General features: G+C 44.2%; 1 protein-coding gene across 17 annotated transcripts in view; it reads left to right on the forward strand.

The window, feature by feature from the left end:
* The window catches only part of LOC310902572 (uncharacterized protein), an 881,556-nt gene that overhangs the window by 53,851 nt on the left and 810,189 nt on the right, over positions 1 to 17,516 (forward strand). For all 17 annotated transcript variants that reach the window (XR_014586773.1, XR_014586774.1, XR_014586775.1 and 14 more), the window contains exon 4: positions 954 to 1,003. The gene's annotated coding sequence lies outside the window, so the exon portion shown is untranslated. The remainder of the gene's footprint in view (positions 1 to 953; positions 1,004 to 17,516) is intronic.

Consider the following 17,516-nt stretch of genomic DNA (forward strand, 5'->3'; position numbering starts at 1 on the left):
CTTGGGCTATGTAGAGAAGCCCAAGGGTGAGTGATTTAGTTTGGACTGATGCAGAATAAACAAGAAGCTTTGGAGACTGGATATTGCATGGTAGCAAGGCTCTTTGTTTTGCACTGCTGTTTAGTCTTTACTCTTACAGAATCTAGAAAGATTGTGACTTGCTTTCATTAACTTCAGTGGAGAAGAGTTGCCTGCGAGTGTACTTGGAGCTACAGTGTGCAGCCACCCTGAAGTGGGCTCCCTCGAGCAGAGGTGCAAGCCTCAGGCTGCTGAGGGCTGCAGTAAGTCTGCTTCCGAGTAAATCTTCAGCTCAACTGGGGAGCATGTCTGTGTTAAACTCTTAAACCAGGCACGGGCTTTTAAAAAAATAATCTTAAACCCAGAAATCTTTCAGGAAGCCACCAAGTAAGGGTGAATAAGTAATGGAATTACACAGGAACACTGAGCCCAAATATAATTTGAAATGCCTAGTAGATTTATTAAAAACCCCGTAAACATTTTTCTCATTACCATCCCTAATTTGTTGTTTTCAGATTCCGAAATGAAAGGAAGAGGGGTGGGACTTACAGTGCATGTTAATGGCTGTAGTTATTTAGTAGTGTAGTTAAAATGTGACGTCTTGTTTCTCACAAAAGCTGTTAAATTGTAATTAGGCCTTTATTATTTTTGGTTATGTGTCAAAAAGTTCAAATGCGTTTTCATCCCAATCACCACCTTGTTTGTGGTTGCATTCTTTGCTCTAAGGCTAGATAAAGAAAATATTATGCAAATGAAAACCTCTACCCACCCAGAACAGTATTAAATCTATCTGAAAGCATCCAGCATTAATCTTGTTTGTATGCATGTTGCTGATCTCACGGGGGCTGTTGCGGATTTTGACCAGTACAGAAGCAGAATATGGCCTCAGGTTTAAAGCTTGCTTAATTCTTATTCTTTCCTTTTTCCTCCCACAGTGACCAAATGCCACCAAGAAACTGAGGAAACACAAAGCGAACAGACAATGGTAGGTTTGAGTATCATTCTTTGTTTTTGTGGTTATTAAACAGTCAGGTTGTTTATTAAAAATCCCCTTTGAGTCGAATCTGAAACAAGTGGCTTTTGAAATGATTCCTTCAGACAAGTCATGCTGAACCATCCATGCCTCTTAGCAATTAATATGCCAATAACACTGAATGAGCTCCTCCAAAGCCCATGGCTTTCTCAGAAGCTCTCTGACAAAGACTATTAAGCCTTTTAAGTTGTGTAATTTTATTTTGTTTGGCCCGATTGCTTCTGGTTTTGTACAATAAGGGCCTGGCATAACCTGAATAAAACAGCAGTTAAATATGTCACAGTGTTGGAAGCTTATTGCTGATGTTCTGCACTAAAGGAAACCTGTGCTATCCACGGAGAAGCCATTAGTAAAGCATGTGCAGTTAACTCCTGTTATTTGTTATTCACCTTGAAATGTGATGAAAGAAAAAAATCTGTGTAGTCATAAGATGAATATCAGCTCGTGCTTTGTTGGGTCTGAAATTATCGCTTGTGCTTGATGACAGACCACAGAGAGAATCAAGGCAAAACTAGCTTTGTGTGAGAGCTCTGACACCCAATACATGACAGCATTACTACTTACCAGGAAGTTTGTGTCTGAAAAACATTGTTATGGCAAATAACGGAGATCTAGGGGCTTCCGAGTTCCTCAGTTCAGGGTGCGTTGTCCCTGAAAATACAGGAATATGCATATAAATCTTTCAAAAGGAGCCGTTGATGCCTGACATGCAATGTAACTGCCCGACTACTCCAAGAAATTGTCTTATTTTCTTGCCACTGAACATCTGTTCTCACTGATCTTTGTTCTCTAACTTCTGTGGAGCCACCAACTTGCAATTTGGGAATGGTGTGACTTTCCAGGTTCCTAAAAGGTACTCTGTTTGCAATTTACTCATCTGTCAATCTCTTAGTTATTAGAGCTGAATTGTTATATAAATCTTGGCAAATGTCAAGATAGAGATCTTGGGGGAGTGGTGTGTCCTTCTGGCACTTATTTTTAAAAATGTAATTTTTCTTTTCATGCTGCAAACAAATAGCTCAAGCCATTATTTTCCTATTTTCAGAGGCAGGGCAATGATGTGCAATGAGCAGCTCCACACAGCGCACCGCTGCTAAACCCTGTCCTTTGGTCCAACTTCTAGGACCTTGTAGTATATTCCAGTTGGTTAAAAATCATTTTTTCCTTCCAGATCTGTTCTTCACACATTCCTTAGGTACTTTGGGTGATTTTTGCCATTGCCTTTATCAGGGCAGGGTTTTCATGTGCTTAGTGCCCTTGCATGTCAGTCCTTGGGCTCAGTTGCTCTGGTGCTGCCTAAATCCTTAAAATAGCTCTAGCCGTACATGCAAGGTGAAATATTTTATTGCATTCATCGGATTTCATTTGTTTTAGAGTCACTGGGACATGAACTGAAAGGTCACAAAATCTATAATAACCCCTTATACAGCAGCAGATAGGTTATGAGGTTGTTTATCCATACAATATTAATTAACAATAATTGCAGTCTATTTTTCATGCATAAAGTAAATACCTGATCTTGGGAAATGGAAGTGAATTTACTTCAACAGGTAGGAGAAAATGAAATACTAGTAAAAAGTAAATTTGATAGCCTGAAGTGTCTTTGAAAACTGACATGAATATTTTCCTAGAAAATGTCTTCAGGGATATATCGAATATATTTTTTGTAAGAAGTTTCTGAAACAAAATATTCAGATAACTTTTGTGTTCTGATAACTTCTGAGATTTCAAGTGCTTCTGAGCTTCTGAAAACAAACCCAAACCAAACAAAAACAAAACCACAACTACGTTCCCCTCTAGGACTGCCTAAAATTTAAGATGTTTCAGCAAAATTTTAGGGAAAATTCATGTTCTTGACTATTGCCTGAGGCTGAGCAGCCTGTCTTGCTGCCGTGACTTGGAATGTCCCTCGTCAGGTTTATGAAACCAGGGAACGAGCAGCACAGGCACTTACAAAAACTGGTGTTTCTGACTGCGGTAGCCCGCTCGCTGGGATGGCAACTGAAATGTTATGGACTAAGGTCATTAATGTTTGAGTGCATGTCCTTACGATCTGATGGCTGCTTGGAGGCCTGTGTAAAAATGAGCTGGTGAGCTCAGGCACTGTTGTAACGCGCCTGGATGGCTGCATCACGACAAGCAGCCCCTGGGAGTGTCAGTGGCCTTCCTCCATTTCACAGCTGGGCTGCATAGCTGGAGCAAGGAACAGTAAACCGTCGTCATTTAAGGATACCTACTCTGTCTGTATGTGCTTAATATGCATCTACTGTCACTTTAGTGCCTGTCAAACACAAATATAATTTTCTCCTTTGGATTTAACTCAGTGTTTCCTACATCTGAACAGCCATGGTGCTAACCCAGAGCGTCAACTTCTCCAACCAGCAACGTGTCACTGATGGCACTCGATTTATCCAGGAAATATATGGGGAAGATGGAACAACTTATAATGAGATTTTCCTGAGAAATAAGTTTTCTTAAAAGATCCATGCAATGTGTTAGAAACAAGTAATAAGCACTGGAATCAGTTTTAGTTTTTATTCTCAATTTATATGCATAAAGCTTTTTGAAGTGCAAGCTAGGAGTAGGAGTTTGGGAAAGATTACCTGCCCTCTCTCTTTCCTGCTTGCAAATGTACATTTTGTGATTATCCTGCACGTCTCACTCTTCCTCCCCCTACCCTGATGAATAGCCTGTGGACTATTTTTTTTTTAAATTTGAGGCTGACTTTTCTTCTAGCTTGTTTGTGATGATTACTCTTCAGAGGTCTGGGTGAAGCTGGGTGCAACATTATCAGCAATTTTCTGTTCCCCATTGTTGATTCAGGCAGTGTGACAAATATTTGGCACTGTGGAAGGTCCACAGATATTTTACCCTCCTAATGTGCTTTTTCCCAAACACTGCCTAAAGATTGTATTTATCTTTCATGTTGACGCCCTTGAAGAAAAGGAGAAAGTGAACAAAATGTAAGCAGCTCCTGGGCAAATGCTCTTACCCAATAAAAACTGTTCCGAATTTGCAATTGCAGGAATCAGGAGGTGATTTTGAGAAGTAATGGGGGGTTATTGGAGGCAGACAAATATCTGTCAGGGCATGAGATGGGTTAACCCTTGTTTCTGCAGGAGTCTCCCTACGACTGAGGTTGGTACACCAGGATATGTGCGTCTTCCCTGCTGTGTTCCTCTTCTCCCCGCGCACGCTGTAATTCACAGGATTATGGAGGGGCTTCTGGCAGGCATTACTGCCCACCCTAATGCCTCTCAGCTTGGTGCTTGCCTTTGACTGTTGGATTCTAGCTGTTTTCTCTAGGAGGAATGTGTCTTATTGCCTGCAATAGAAGTAATGGCTGTGTTGACCTTGCTCTGTTCCTAATATGTTTGCTGTAAATGTTGTGTTATTGGCTTTTAAGCATCCATATAACTTTTCAACATCTGAACTGTAAGCTTCTTGAGATGAGAGCGCTCATCTCAGCAAAGGTTTCGGTAGCTTTCAGCTACTTTCTTCCTACTTAGCTGTGTTGAATCAGTCTCCTTTGCCTCTTTTTTCAAAGCGTGAGGGGTATTGGGGCTCCCTATTGATGGCTACTGAATTGCACCCGAACTGAATGCCTGCAGCAGGCAGTGCAAACACTTCCCGAATGAAGGTGTCCCACTTATTTTAGCCTGTGTCTTTGGTTTCAGTAATGGGCTTGTGCAAGGCTGATGCACGGGGATTTCAGAGTTGTTTGCATTTCCTGAGCAGTCAGAGCCGAAGGAGAAATCTCATTCCTCTCTTTGATGATACATAACGTGTCCTTTCACAAGCAGTCAGGAGAGAGAGATCAGAAGCAAACATCAAATACACGAGTCGGTCACATAAGGGTGGTCTGCAGAGGCGGTCTGCTCCCCTTTCTTTGATCATCTCCGTGCTGCATACCCTGAGCAGGTCTCTTGCGAAGCCCGGCACTTCTCAGGAGTGAGACCTGCACGTCAAGCCCACGTGGACCTTCCAGGCGGTTGCTGCTATCACCTATTAATGGTCCCCAAGGTACCCAAGCTTACAAAGTGTTTTTAATGTAATATCAGTAAAATGTTTAACCTCTGACTCAGCAGCAGTGATCCCTTTGAAAGGTTGCAGTGCAGAACTGAGCGGTAATACAGCCTTGTACGTAACACCTGAGCACTAGTGCTGCTTGCACTTGTTCCTGTGTACGTCAGCGCAGCCCATGGGAGCTGTTCTTGGCACGGGAGTTTCATGAGTGAATTTCTGTTGATGTAGTTGAACCCAGGGATCCACCTTTGCAGCATTACTCTCTGTACCCAAGTCACTTCCTTGGTTAAGCTAGGTAAATCTATTTACTGGGAATGTAGCTGAACTTTCATTTCCTGGTCTGTGGCTCTTTTTTTCCTCCTGTGTACAATCCCAAGTAACAGCTGCAGCTCAGTCTTAATTAACAATTGCCTCAATGATATGTGAAATAGATTCAGCCTCACTTCCACAAAACTGCGATGGCTCCATGGCACTCAGTAAGTGTGAGGCAGCTGAGGAGGATCAGAGCAAATTCAGTGCAGTCTGAGATTTTCTGCAGCAGCAGTCCAAAGTGGCATGCCTCGGGAAGGATGTAAGGAAAAAACTGAACAATGCTCTCCCTCCTTTCTTCTTTTTCCCTGTCCCCGCACATTTCCCACATTTCCACCCATTTTTGGCTTCCTGACTCTTTGGTGAAGTCCTTCCACATGTGAAGAAGCTCTTGTTTTGTAACCCGTGTGGATTTTTTTTGTACAGACCTCGGTGGCTTCATCCCAAATCCCCGTAAGCGGCATCCACAACATCCTAGAGAAAAAGGTGTTTTTAAGTAACAGAAGCTAAAGAAGCATGACAGTTAAGCGGATTTCTGGAAGATAATTTGCTAAAAGTAGAATAGCGTAATGTCACAGAACTTCTCTTAAAAGATGATAATGTAAAAGAATCCTGTCCTCTAATCTCAAATACAATTTAGCTCTAAGAAGCTAAAGCAAAAATAAAAATAGGGATGCAAAGCTCCTTCTGCTATCCACTTGAGTTAAAGTTTTACATAGTTTCTTTAAGTGGTAACTGAGATTAGGCAACTTGAGGCACGCAATTAAAAAATCAGTGCGGATGAATGTATTGACATCAGCACATGTGACCAGTAACTCACAAAGTCAGAAGGTGGTTGTGAGCACGCAGAGAAGCACCTGTAAGCCAAACTGACAGAAACCCAAATACTGTAATGTGAAGTGAGTCCCAAGTCAGCTTTAACATGTGAACGCAGCCAGTGTTTGGGGTAAGAGCTCTTGGATGGCTTGAAGGTGACCTTCCGTGACGCAAGCCCACGACTCGTATGTCTTCAGTGTGGAAATGGCCTCGCAGTGGTCCGCAGCACGGAGCGCTACGGTGAGTTGAGGTCACATCTTGAGCTTAACGTGCTGGGCTGAAAGCTGCTGGGGCTTTGCACTGCAGAAATGACGGCATCTGTGGGCAGCGGGGGACTTGTGAGTGCTTTTTGCAGTAGCTGTGGTGGGCGAGTCGGAGCCCCTGGGCTCGTTGTGTGCCGAGGGGGGAATTCAGCTCCTGCCCACGTCGGGGGGTGGCCAGGCACTGACCCCAAGGGGATGCTGAAGTCAGTTTTGGAAGGGCCTTGGTAGATCAGGGTTATCGTTAACTGGCACACAGACACGTGCTTAAGAAGTTTAAAGCGTTTTTTATTATGAATTGAACTTCATTTTTTGCTGGCACTAGTAACCCCTGCATCTGTGCTGCTTGAAGAGCTGTGCACAGCATACAGATTTGCTACGCGGGGAACAAAAGCCAAAGGAAGATGTGATAATGAAGAGAGGCATGGAAATGTACAAAGCCCTGATTATCTCTTCCAATAGATTAGTTTCTGCTCTGCTTTGGGCTTTTCCTTGTACTCTGGGCAAACTGTCCACTGGTGATGAAAGGACTTCTCAACATGAACTGCCCAGATATTTAGGAAAAAACAAACCCACACCTCCCTCCTTACTCTGCTGTGGCTTGGATGGATAAAAGACAACTTATTTCCTGCTTTGTCACAAGACAGATAGGAAGATTAATAGTTTGTTCTGATATCTCTGACAGAGTATGCCTCTTTTTGTTGCTTGATTTTCAGCATTTGATTATAATGCCGAGGACCAAAATACCATCCTATTTTTCAAGGAGCTCTCAAGTTTTTCAAATCCCTTAAATACCTATCAGATGTTAATAATGAAAACAGAATGCAATACCTTCTTCAGCACAAAACACTATTATGCAGTGTAATGCTGGGATTTTTCCACCAAAGAGCAATTTCGTGCTTTGCTACATTCTGCTAAGTAATTGACTTCAGGGGCTGTCACTTTTTTCTATCACTTTCAGTGCTGTGGTTAATCGAGAGCTCTTCTCCTGGCTAGGTTTCCAGCCCAGGTGTGTGTGAGGTGGTTAGGTGGGGACCATTGAGTTCACAGGGAAAACTTGTGGTTAAACTCATGAAAGATGGAAATGTGTGCGGGTTTAAAAAAGGCATAATGTCATATTTATTTCCCTTTCTCCTCTACTATGATTTTTTCCAGGATATCTTTTCTTGTACTTGTCTGGTTAACCAACTTTCTACTTGAATAACTGAGTGCTGTGTGCCCAGAATGCAATTTTTCTTTATAAAGTTCCCTGAATATAACTGCACACAAAATGGGTTCTCAGTTTTTCTCCAGGTAGAGGAATTTTGCAAAATCCGTAGCAAATGTGGCAGCACTGTCCCATTGGTGCTGGTAAAGGCGAGGGTTTGATCTCAGTGGATTGCCAGCTGTCCATGGGATTTAAATAGGCTGGCTTAGAACAGTGCCAGAAGCTAATATTTCCTGCATCTTGCAGTGTCATTTATCCTGCTGTAGGTGAACAGGGATTTCTAATGTTGGGAGGAATTGTGCTGTGCGATACAAAGTCAAAAATCTAGTGTGAGAATGTTTTTAAGGGAATTTCTGATACAATTTTTATTAAGGGAAATTCTCTCTTCACCTTTTTTGTTTTGTGTGTGTGTGTGTGCTGATTGCTTCTTGGCTGATGCCCAAGAAAATTGAATGGGGGATTACAGAAGATTTTAAAACAGAAGAACTCTGTTTCAGCTGTGTCCCTGTAGAGGCTATATACTCTGAGAATAAGGAGGGGTCCTTTGAGCACACTTGTCCATGGGCAGCGTGATGCTTCTGATAAAGAAAACGAGCTGGGAGTTCGGAAGACTCAGGGAACTGCCTGTCCCAGAGGTACCAGGCTGGCTGTGGGGCCTCCCCCAGTGAAGTCCCTGTTTGTCTCTAGCTGGAACTACTCACGTTTGCAGCTTTCACTTGGGCTGCTTTGTTTGTTCTACTCCATATTGATTTCAGACATGCTAAGTAAAACTAGGTTGGACATGTGCTGTTTGTAACTCTTTGTCAGGCGCTTCTAAGCCTTCCTCCGCATTGATTTAAATAATTTAAAATGTTATCTTTCCCACAGGTCTCTAGCCCTGAGCAACTAGCTGAGCCTCGTTGTGTTTAGGCCCACATACAAATGACCCGGTAGCCGAGCTGGGTTTTCCATAACCTGAAAAATGGCACGCTGCTGGAGCTTGTGCTGCGCAGCCCACGCTCTGTAGCCATGGGCTGTTACAATTTACAGTACGAGGGGATTGGCACAGCACAGATTTTGCAACACACACACATAAGTGAGTTATATCAGCATTAGCTTTTTGCCTTGAGCGATGCCATCTTCTGTGTACTTGCAGTCAAGACATACATATGTCAACGTCCTCTGCTTGGAATACAGAACGACTTAAGGAGGACCGTGCTGGCTTGGAGCAGAGGTCCACCTCACCTCGTGTCCTGTGCCTGATAGCGGCCAGGAGCAACTGGGAGCTCGTGGACTTCCAAGGTTATGGGAACTGTTGCGTTTGTGCTGGCCAGGTGCCTTTTGCTGTGGTTCAAGGAGCATCTTCCACTTCTGAGGGGTCTGTAAATTATTCTACATCTTTTTTTGGCTCTAAACGGAGCTGAGAAGACTACACTGCTGAAGTTTACAAAGTTGAGCAGAGGGTTGAGCAGAGAAACCAGAATCCATGTCTGGTTTCTCTCTCAAGTGGTCCCGGAGTGCTTTCACACCAGTAGCGCTCTGCACCCATTGAGTCTTTCATCCCAAAGAGGGAGCAGCGTGACAGCCAATTTATGTTCACTTCACACACCCCAGCTTGGGGAGCACCTTGTTTCCATGCTTTCCCTCAGCTCTCTGTGCTGAGAAGTTACCTCGCCATTGTGTATTATACATACCAGTGCCTCTGATACGTGGTAGGTTCTCTATACATAGGGGTTCACCTTGTTTAAGTTCTTAATTTCGATGTCATAGGCATTATAAGTATGCTTGGGCCAAAGTTGAATCTGTGCCTGAAATTTAATAGTGAAGCTGTGATGGCATGAATAAATCTAGCAAACTTTTGCTTTCAAAGTGCCGTGGAAGCCTGCGATTGAATTGCAGCTTTTGTAATGGCCATCTGTCAAGGCATTATTTTAAATACTAATGCTACCCAGAGCGGCACTGCAAATGTAGCAAGAACTACCATGATTGTACTTATTATGGTAAAATACAGCGTATTACAAATGAATCCCAGCCAGAATTCACTGACACAGCCGTGCATCTTTGCTCATCTTCCTCTTAGACAGATTGCAGGTTGGTCTTTCTGTTCTCCATTTTGAAGTGGCAGTTATTTCTTGGTCTCCATTTCTTCATGAGTTTTTCATTTTCTTCTGTCATAGAGGACCCAGCTCTTGGACAGGGGTTTTTGCCTGTTGCTCGTGCCTGGGGAATGCTGGAGCCCTGCCACCTGCGGTGAATGGGGAGGGCCTGGGGCTCTTTGAAGCTGAGGTTTTGTAAGGTTGGTCTGAGCAGCAGGCTCGCTCTGAGGTCAGACAAGAGGAATTGTTCGTTTTCCTTTCAGGTGAATATTCTGGGGCAAACAGCTTTTCAAGTTAAGTTGGGAAGGATGAGCATATCCACAGCCAGGTATTAGGCCATGTATCACCCTTCTTCTGTAGCTCGTAAAATGCCTGCTTGCAGACTTCCTTATGCTGAGAGGGTAGTCCTGAGAAACATGCATTCTTCCACAAAAGGTGACAGATTCTGTAAATAACTCTTCATACAGAATTTTGTTAGCTTTTAATTTTCCTATATGAACTTTTGGACTTTTTGATCCAGATCACCTCGAATGTTGCAGTACACTAGGATGAAATCTAGTGTTTCAAGAAAGCTGCATAAAAGACTTGATAGCAGCTTTGCTATCATTCATGCCTGGCAAAAAGGCAACTGGGTTATTTCTTTAAAAAAAGGGTTTTCAACTGAGTTGAGCGCAGACCATACTTGATATTTTTGTCTCCAACTTCATTTTGTAACCTCAATGGACAGTAATGAAAAATCTTACTGTTGTAAGATGCTGCCCCTTAATATTCTTCCCTTTGTCTTCGTGTCACTCCTGCTGGCTGTGACAAAGAAACGTGGTGTATGTGTGCCTCCTGCTTCCCTCCGCATCCTCCTCGCAGAGGTTATTGTGGGTGGTGTTCTGAGAGAGCACCGAGTGGCGGTGCCTTGGCATGGTTATCGGCAGATCAGTGTTCACCGAACTCGCTCTGTTTCACAGTATAGTTCATCTCGAAATGGGGCCTCGTGTGGGAAACCATCTCTTGGATGGGATTGTTGATATGGCCGCAGGACAAAATTCCTGTTCCTTCCATCAGGTCTGTGCAGGCATGTGATGCCAGACTCCTGGGTCTGGTTTGATTTACAGCGTGCTGAATAGGAAAGCAGTTCAACTCCTCTTTTGCAAGTAATGATTATGGTAAAGCTAGGAATATATTAAAATATTGATATAAATGAATTTGTCTTCTCCCCAAAATTCCTGTCTTCTGCTTTTAAATGTTTCAAGTCTTCATCCTTCAACACTTGTAGCTGTTTTTTTCAACATTAAAATTTTTCAATTTTCTATTTTTCCTTTAGGGCTAGTAATAAAACCAAGTTAATGTCACAGCATAAGGTTTGGCTCTTATCCGGCTTTCATATCGTGTAACTCTAATCCATCCTCTTGATAAAAGTAACCACCTTTAGCCACAGTAAACTGCAGCATCACTTTTTAAACAGGTCAACTATTGAAGTGATAATCCCATGGCAGAACAGGATGTATGAGGCAATAAATTTCTCCCCGTTTCATAAACATGGAGACCTGTAACCCATCTGTTTATGCCTCGAGGAGACATTTACTTGTCTGTGGTACAGCAGCTACTCAGGGAATACTCTTATTCTGTGACGAAGAAAGGAAATAATTTGCGATGAATTTTTCAGGCTTACTTTTTATTTGATTCCAACGCAGCGAGGGAACAGCAGGTAGCAGAGCGCAGCAAGAAGGCTTGAACTGCAGATGCCCTCTGAAAATCTGACTGCAGGGTTGGAAAAGTTCTTTGGGGGAGAGGGAATGCAGCCTGGCAGAGTGCTCAGCATCCCTTGTGGCTAAGAAACCCTCTTGGAGTTTCAAGTGCATCTGGCAGTAATGGCTCCGTTTGGGTCAGATTGTGGCAAAGTGAACAATTTGTACAGAAAGCAAACAGTAAAACTGCAGCGTGGGGTAATTTTAATTCCTAAATCACTTATGGTTTGGTGTTATCTCTTTCTCTTGATATTGTTCTTTTCTTGTGAGAAGTAGCCAGCTGAAATGCAGACTTCTTGAGTTTAAAGAGCTCAACTTCGATACTGCAGCCGTGTTTCCTCGTGCCTCAGCCACGTCTGCCAGGGCTCACTGCTCTCCATATCAACATGAGATGCGCAGCAACTTGCAGGTTATTAAATTAAGTGGGTCAGCAGAGTCGGTCCTTGTGGTTTCGTATCAGTTCTGGGGGAAGATGAATTAGCCTGTGGGGAGATGAACGTCTACAGCAGAGCCTGGAGGGGGAGGCTGAGCAGCCAGCAGAGGAAGGGGCTGTGTGATTAGGGCCAGCAGCCCATTATAGTCTATTTTCAGCAGCAGTATTTAATGGTTGTTTTAGTATTTGGGTTTGCAAATTTCCTGCTATACCTGCTGCTTTCTCAGGTGTCTAAATTTGAGGTTTATAACAATGTTAAAATACTTGTGTCTGCGTGTCCCAATTCCTGCCTAGCAAAACGATTTCTGGAGTGGACCGACCTACTGGTAATGCTCACAGTAACAGCTCTGGAGCAGCTGAAGTCTTAGAGGCTCTCAAATTTCCGAGTGCTGAAGCTATTTATAGAAATGCAGTCCCTGTGGCAGCACTGGTAATTTCGGGGAGTATGATCCTGTTATTAGTGGAAGCACTGGCTTGTGGCCGGCCAGGTCTCCCTTTGTGGGCACCTGCCCTTTGCAGACAGGGGGAAATGCACACTCTAACAAGATCCAGTTATTTTGTGCTCTCAACAGACTGTGAATAATGTAATTATGCAATTGGATTTCCTGTGGATCACGCAAAGAGATAAATGGTGTACAAGCCACATCATTATTGATTCATGCGCCATTTGCCTCTTAGCTCAGTCAGAGAAACACAATTACTGCTGTTACACTTCATTTAAAAGGATTGCAACTTTTCAGCAGTGCAAACAGCTATAGTGTGTGAATTGATATTCTTTGTGGGCCAAACCTTAATGTGTTGTTTTACGTTTTCCTGATTGCAACCAAACAAAACTTTCAGAGGGCTATAAAGCTATATCTTTCCCATTACTGCTCTCCCTATGCCGCCCTGCAAAACTACAGAGCGTTTTCAAACAGCAAAGCATAGCGTACACGTTTCCATTGGTCATAATACACGTTGTTTTTATAGTTTTAGAAAGGATTGCATATTGAATGCAGCGTTTTGCTCATTTAGGGCTCAAGCTGGATGTTAGGCTCTGTGCAAACATCTGCAATTCCAGTTTTTCTGAAACAGCAGCACCGTAAGCAGGTCGTAGTCTTTAGATCCCAACAGCTTGGCATCAAGGTATAAGTTCAGGCCTCTCAAACTTTGCATCGTTGCCTTAAACTGGAGCAAGGCAGAAGCTGGTGCAGAACCTGGGTGTTGTTGTTCAGGTCTAATAAAGGAGTTTCTTTTCTGGAGCAGTTTTTGTGATGTCTGAAGCGTCATAGTGTAGCTTATTGTAATAAGTATGTAATAATGATAATAGATTTGATCTCGATTGTTTTTTTCTTTCCCAGTAGCTTTCATTGGCAATAGGAATTATGCAATTCAGGGGTCACTTGCTCACCGTGTCAGGTCTGTGCCTGAGGTGACTCTCCCTGGAAGAGCTGGTGGTGGTGTGGATGTGCCCATCTCTGGGGCAAGGTGGGTCTGAGCAGAGAGAGCCACGAGTGCTGTGTCTTGCTGCTCTTTGCAGTTCCTGGCTTTCCAAAAGGTTTCTGCACCGGGCGCCGGAAGTTTAAGTTGTCTCCTCTGTGCTAACTCCTTTTTGGAACAAGGAATTCCAAACTGCAATAAAAATAAATGGAAAAAGTGGTGCTTTGGGGCCAAGAAGTAGGAGCTCTTCCTCAATATCTGCTGCAGTATCAATAGGGATTGTCCTCAGGAGTATATTTTGGCATTAATTTCAAACTTAATCCTTCAGGGAACAGATCATAATGCCCGAGATTTCCAGAATAAGTTTTCCTCCCCGAGGAGGAGTCATGTTAAGAAATATGTTTTGTAATCAGGAAAAGAAGCAGTTTTGTTCAGAAATGTCGTTCCTCTCAAATAGGAGGCACCAGGGAGAGTTTTGTGCTACAGTAATTTCTCTGCTGTATTTTGTTCTGTTTCATTTACCCTCTTGAAAGCAAGTTTTTAAATGACTCATCTTAGTAATAAGGATTATGCAAGCAGGAGCTTTCCCTTCCTTGCAGCGTGGCAAATTTATCATTTTTAGTGGGACTTCTCTGATAGAAATGAAGAAAGAAACCGACCCTATGGCTGAGCAGAGATGGGAAACCAGAGCAGGGCTGGGATCAGGAGGTTTTTGTCGCATGACGTGCTCTCAGTGGCATTATTGGGAGGGAGAGGCACTGGTGAGCTTGTCTTAATGGGTGGTCTTCTTTTTTTTTTTTTTCCCCCGTCTTTTAAATAAATGAAGCAGGTACAATGCTAAAACAAACTCATCAAGCTTTTTCTGTTTTGGCCTGGATTCCTTCTGGATACATTCACACGATAAAGCCGGGATGTGCAGAGTTGCTCTGTGCTGACAGAGGAGTGGGGCTCACCCACGACTTTGGAAGAAGTAGAGCTGGGGTTGAGGCCAAGTGCTTGGCTTCATCTTGACATACCTAGATGCCTCGCTTTTATTATTTATGTTCACAGAAGAAGCTGTTTTCCCCAAATATTTCAACTTGACAAGACAATGTTTTATGAGAAGACAACTGCAAAATTCATGAAAGTTTTTACAGTGTCTGCCAAACTCGTAGTCTCGTTGATTGGCTTTGTTTCAGCTCAGTTCTGTACTACGGCCAGGCCCCGTGCTCCTCCCAGTGCTTTGGGGCAGCAGCTCCCTGGGGTTCAGCTCTGTGCTCTCTGCTCTTGTTTCTGGCCTGTGCGTGGCCCCAATGAGCAGCCCTGTTAGTGGGCAGCGAGGGCAGATACCACCCGGGGAGCCGAGCAGGTGAATGCCTGAGCTTCTTTGCTTTATATTCAAGCTTTGGGGCATGCTAGCAATGAATTTTTCCATCCTTGCTCTGGAGCCTTGATGTTCAGTATGGCATGTGGCATCTGTTGTTCCTCCTCCCGTTTTCTTCCTTTCTGTTCATAACTGAGCCCCGTTCCTGTTCATCAGAGGAAGTTTGAGCGGCGATGGGATGCGATGGAGAGGAGATTGCAGCCACCAGCTGGGAGCAGCCAGCCTGGTCTCAGAGGAGCCCACAAGGACCCAACAGTTTGTGCCATTCTCTGAGTCGTTCGGCTCCTTGAACCCACCTACAAGGATGCAGCGGGCAAGAGGAGGGTTGCGTATAAATCTTGTTGCTGTTTTGTGTTTGCTTTGAGTTTTCCCTGTTTAAAAAAAGATTGTTCTGGTTTTTCATTCAAATGAAACATGGTGGGGAGCTCAGTATGGGGGACGTAGCTCAGGGAAAACCATCTCAAAGCCTGGAACAAGCCAGAATGCTGGCATTCTAGTTTTCTTTTATATTTGCAGTGATATCTCTTGGGAGGCACTTATTTCACAACCATGTCAGCTTCCTGGGTGATCCCTTTCTTGGCTCAGGGAGAGAATGATGATCTGTATGCAACGGGTAGTATGGTGCTGCGAACTCCAGTAATTGTACCCAAGTGTTACCTTAAAACGAGGTAAAAAGGATGCGAAAGCACCAGGCACTGAGCCAGGCTGCTGTAACGTCGCAACATGGCTGGAAGCAGATGCCTAACTAGATTTGTGCTCTGAGGGCTGAAAGTGGGGTAGAACATTTTATATATATTTTAGTCCTGGTCATTGATGTTAGGTAAAACCGTATTTCCCGTACTATCTTGAGTAGTCAGGACAAATCATTGCAAAGGTTCTGCTTTAGAGATGAGAGCATTTTCTTTGAGAGGCAGCAAAACATCTGTTCATCTGTTAACACCTGACGTTAAGAAATAACATGAAGTTGCCTTCCCAAGGAGTCAGTGTTAAAACAGGTGATCCACCCTGGACTAACTGGAACTGCCTGACTAGTTAGGTCAGCTCAGGATGGTGAACCAGGTGAGCTCTTTCGATCCCTTCCAGCCCCATCCATGTTCCTGTGATAGGCATCCTTCCTGGGGTCGAGATTGTGTCTCGAGCTCTTGTGCTTTCACTGGGGTCAGAGGGAAAAGCACAAGAACCAAGTTATTTTCTGCAGGAGATTTTAGATCTGAGGGACGTTTCCTTGCATCTTATGAGTAGTGGGAGTGAGGGAAACTGCTGGCTCGTTGGCTTGCACCTGAATTTCTTCCTTGGCAGCAAATGAGAATGCAAACTGTGTTCTGCCAAGAAATGGCCTTTAGCTGTTTTTTGTTGTAGCTGTTTTTAATTTTTGCATCCAGCAGATAAGTGAACCAGAATGAGTAAATAGCAGAAAAATGTTTTTTTGCCCCTTGAGTTTATGCAAGTTCTTATTTACTGAAATCAGACAAATTAACATGGGATATAAAGTTAATTTAAAACTGCAGTCCAGTCCAAAAAAGGATTCTCAGGCGACCCACAAATAACAAACACGTTTGGTTCGTGCACCCAACAGCCTGGTCCTTCTTCCAAAGCATAAGGCGTTTAACTCGAACCCTGGTGCATGTACCTGGCACGTGTTTTGTTTGTTGCACTGAATTCTTTTCCAGAGAAGTGCAGGTAGGCACAGTGCTTTTATTTTCAGGCATGTTATACAGACACGTGCCCAGTTTGAACAGTCCACGGAGCTGTTTTGTGTGCGGAGGAGACGGTTCCTGAGGCGGATGTTCTCCAGGAAACGGTGGTGCTGTGGCTGTGCCAGCTCCATCTGGCTGGCACCAGCACTGCCCTCTTTGTGGGGAGAGCTTGACACAAGAGCCACTATCCACCCTAGTGGTGGATGGCTGCTGAATGCTGCTGCTGATAGCTGTGTGTTGGAAACAGGCAGCTTGCCTTGTGTATGGGCTTTGGCAGCTCTTCTCTGGGGGCACAGTGCTGCCGTGAGGTGTAAGCCCTACTTCCTTATCCTCCTTCCTTATCACGGGAGTCTCTAGCTTGAGGTATTGCAGCTTCAAACAAACTGTCACCCTGCTGACATCTTGCATTTACAACCTGGAACACGCACAAGGACTTTTCATGGGTACCCTGTGAAATGTTGTGGGCTATCATGTCGTGCAGCCTGTTTGTGCCTTTGGTACTGCAGGAGGAATCGAGGAATCTCCTTCTGAGGTGTTTGGTCAGGACATAGCTCTGAAAATGCTGACGTTCTGTTTTAAGTATTTGTTGTGGTGGAGGCGATAACCTTCTCATGAATGGGAAGAAAATAGGACAGAAGGTATCCCATAGCTCACGTCCAAAATAAAAACCAGAAAATTTCCACTGATGTTCTTCCTTCTTGGAGCCCCAGCATGCCAGTGAGTATTTCAGTGACCTACCTATAGCTTATGCAGAATTCAGATCCGTTTGGTGAATCCTTCACCACTCGCCCTGCTGGCCCTTGCCATCAGAGGATGACTGACCTGCGGTCGGTCCCTAACGCTGGGTCCCTGCCGTGCCATCCTCGTCGCTCCCTTCCCCTGCGCACCTCTCCATGGCTGCAGGAACCTTCTGCCCTGGCACCCTGAGCACCTCCTGCCCTCCTGCTTCACCGACTGTGGTGGCTGTGGGATTCTCTCTCTTATTTCTCTCTCTCCCAGCTGCTGTTGCTCAGCGTTTTTCCCTGCTATCAACATCGGGGCCCTGTTGGAGCAGAGCTGGCTCTGCCCTGACCCGGGGCAGCCCCTCAGCCCCACTACCCAACCCTTGCCACATAAGCCCT

The sequence above is a fragment of the Anser anser genome (genome assembly GCF_964211835.1).
Source record: "Anser anser genome assembly, chromosome: 7".
In the NCBI taxonomy this organism is placed as follows: domain Eukaryota; kingdom Metazoa; phylum Chordata; class Aves; order Anseriformes; family Anatidae; genus Anser; species Anser anser.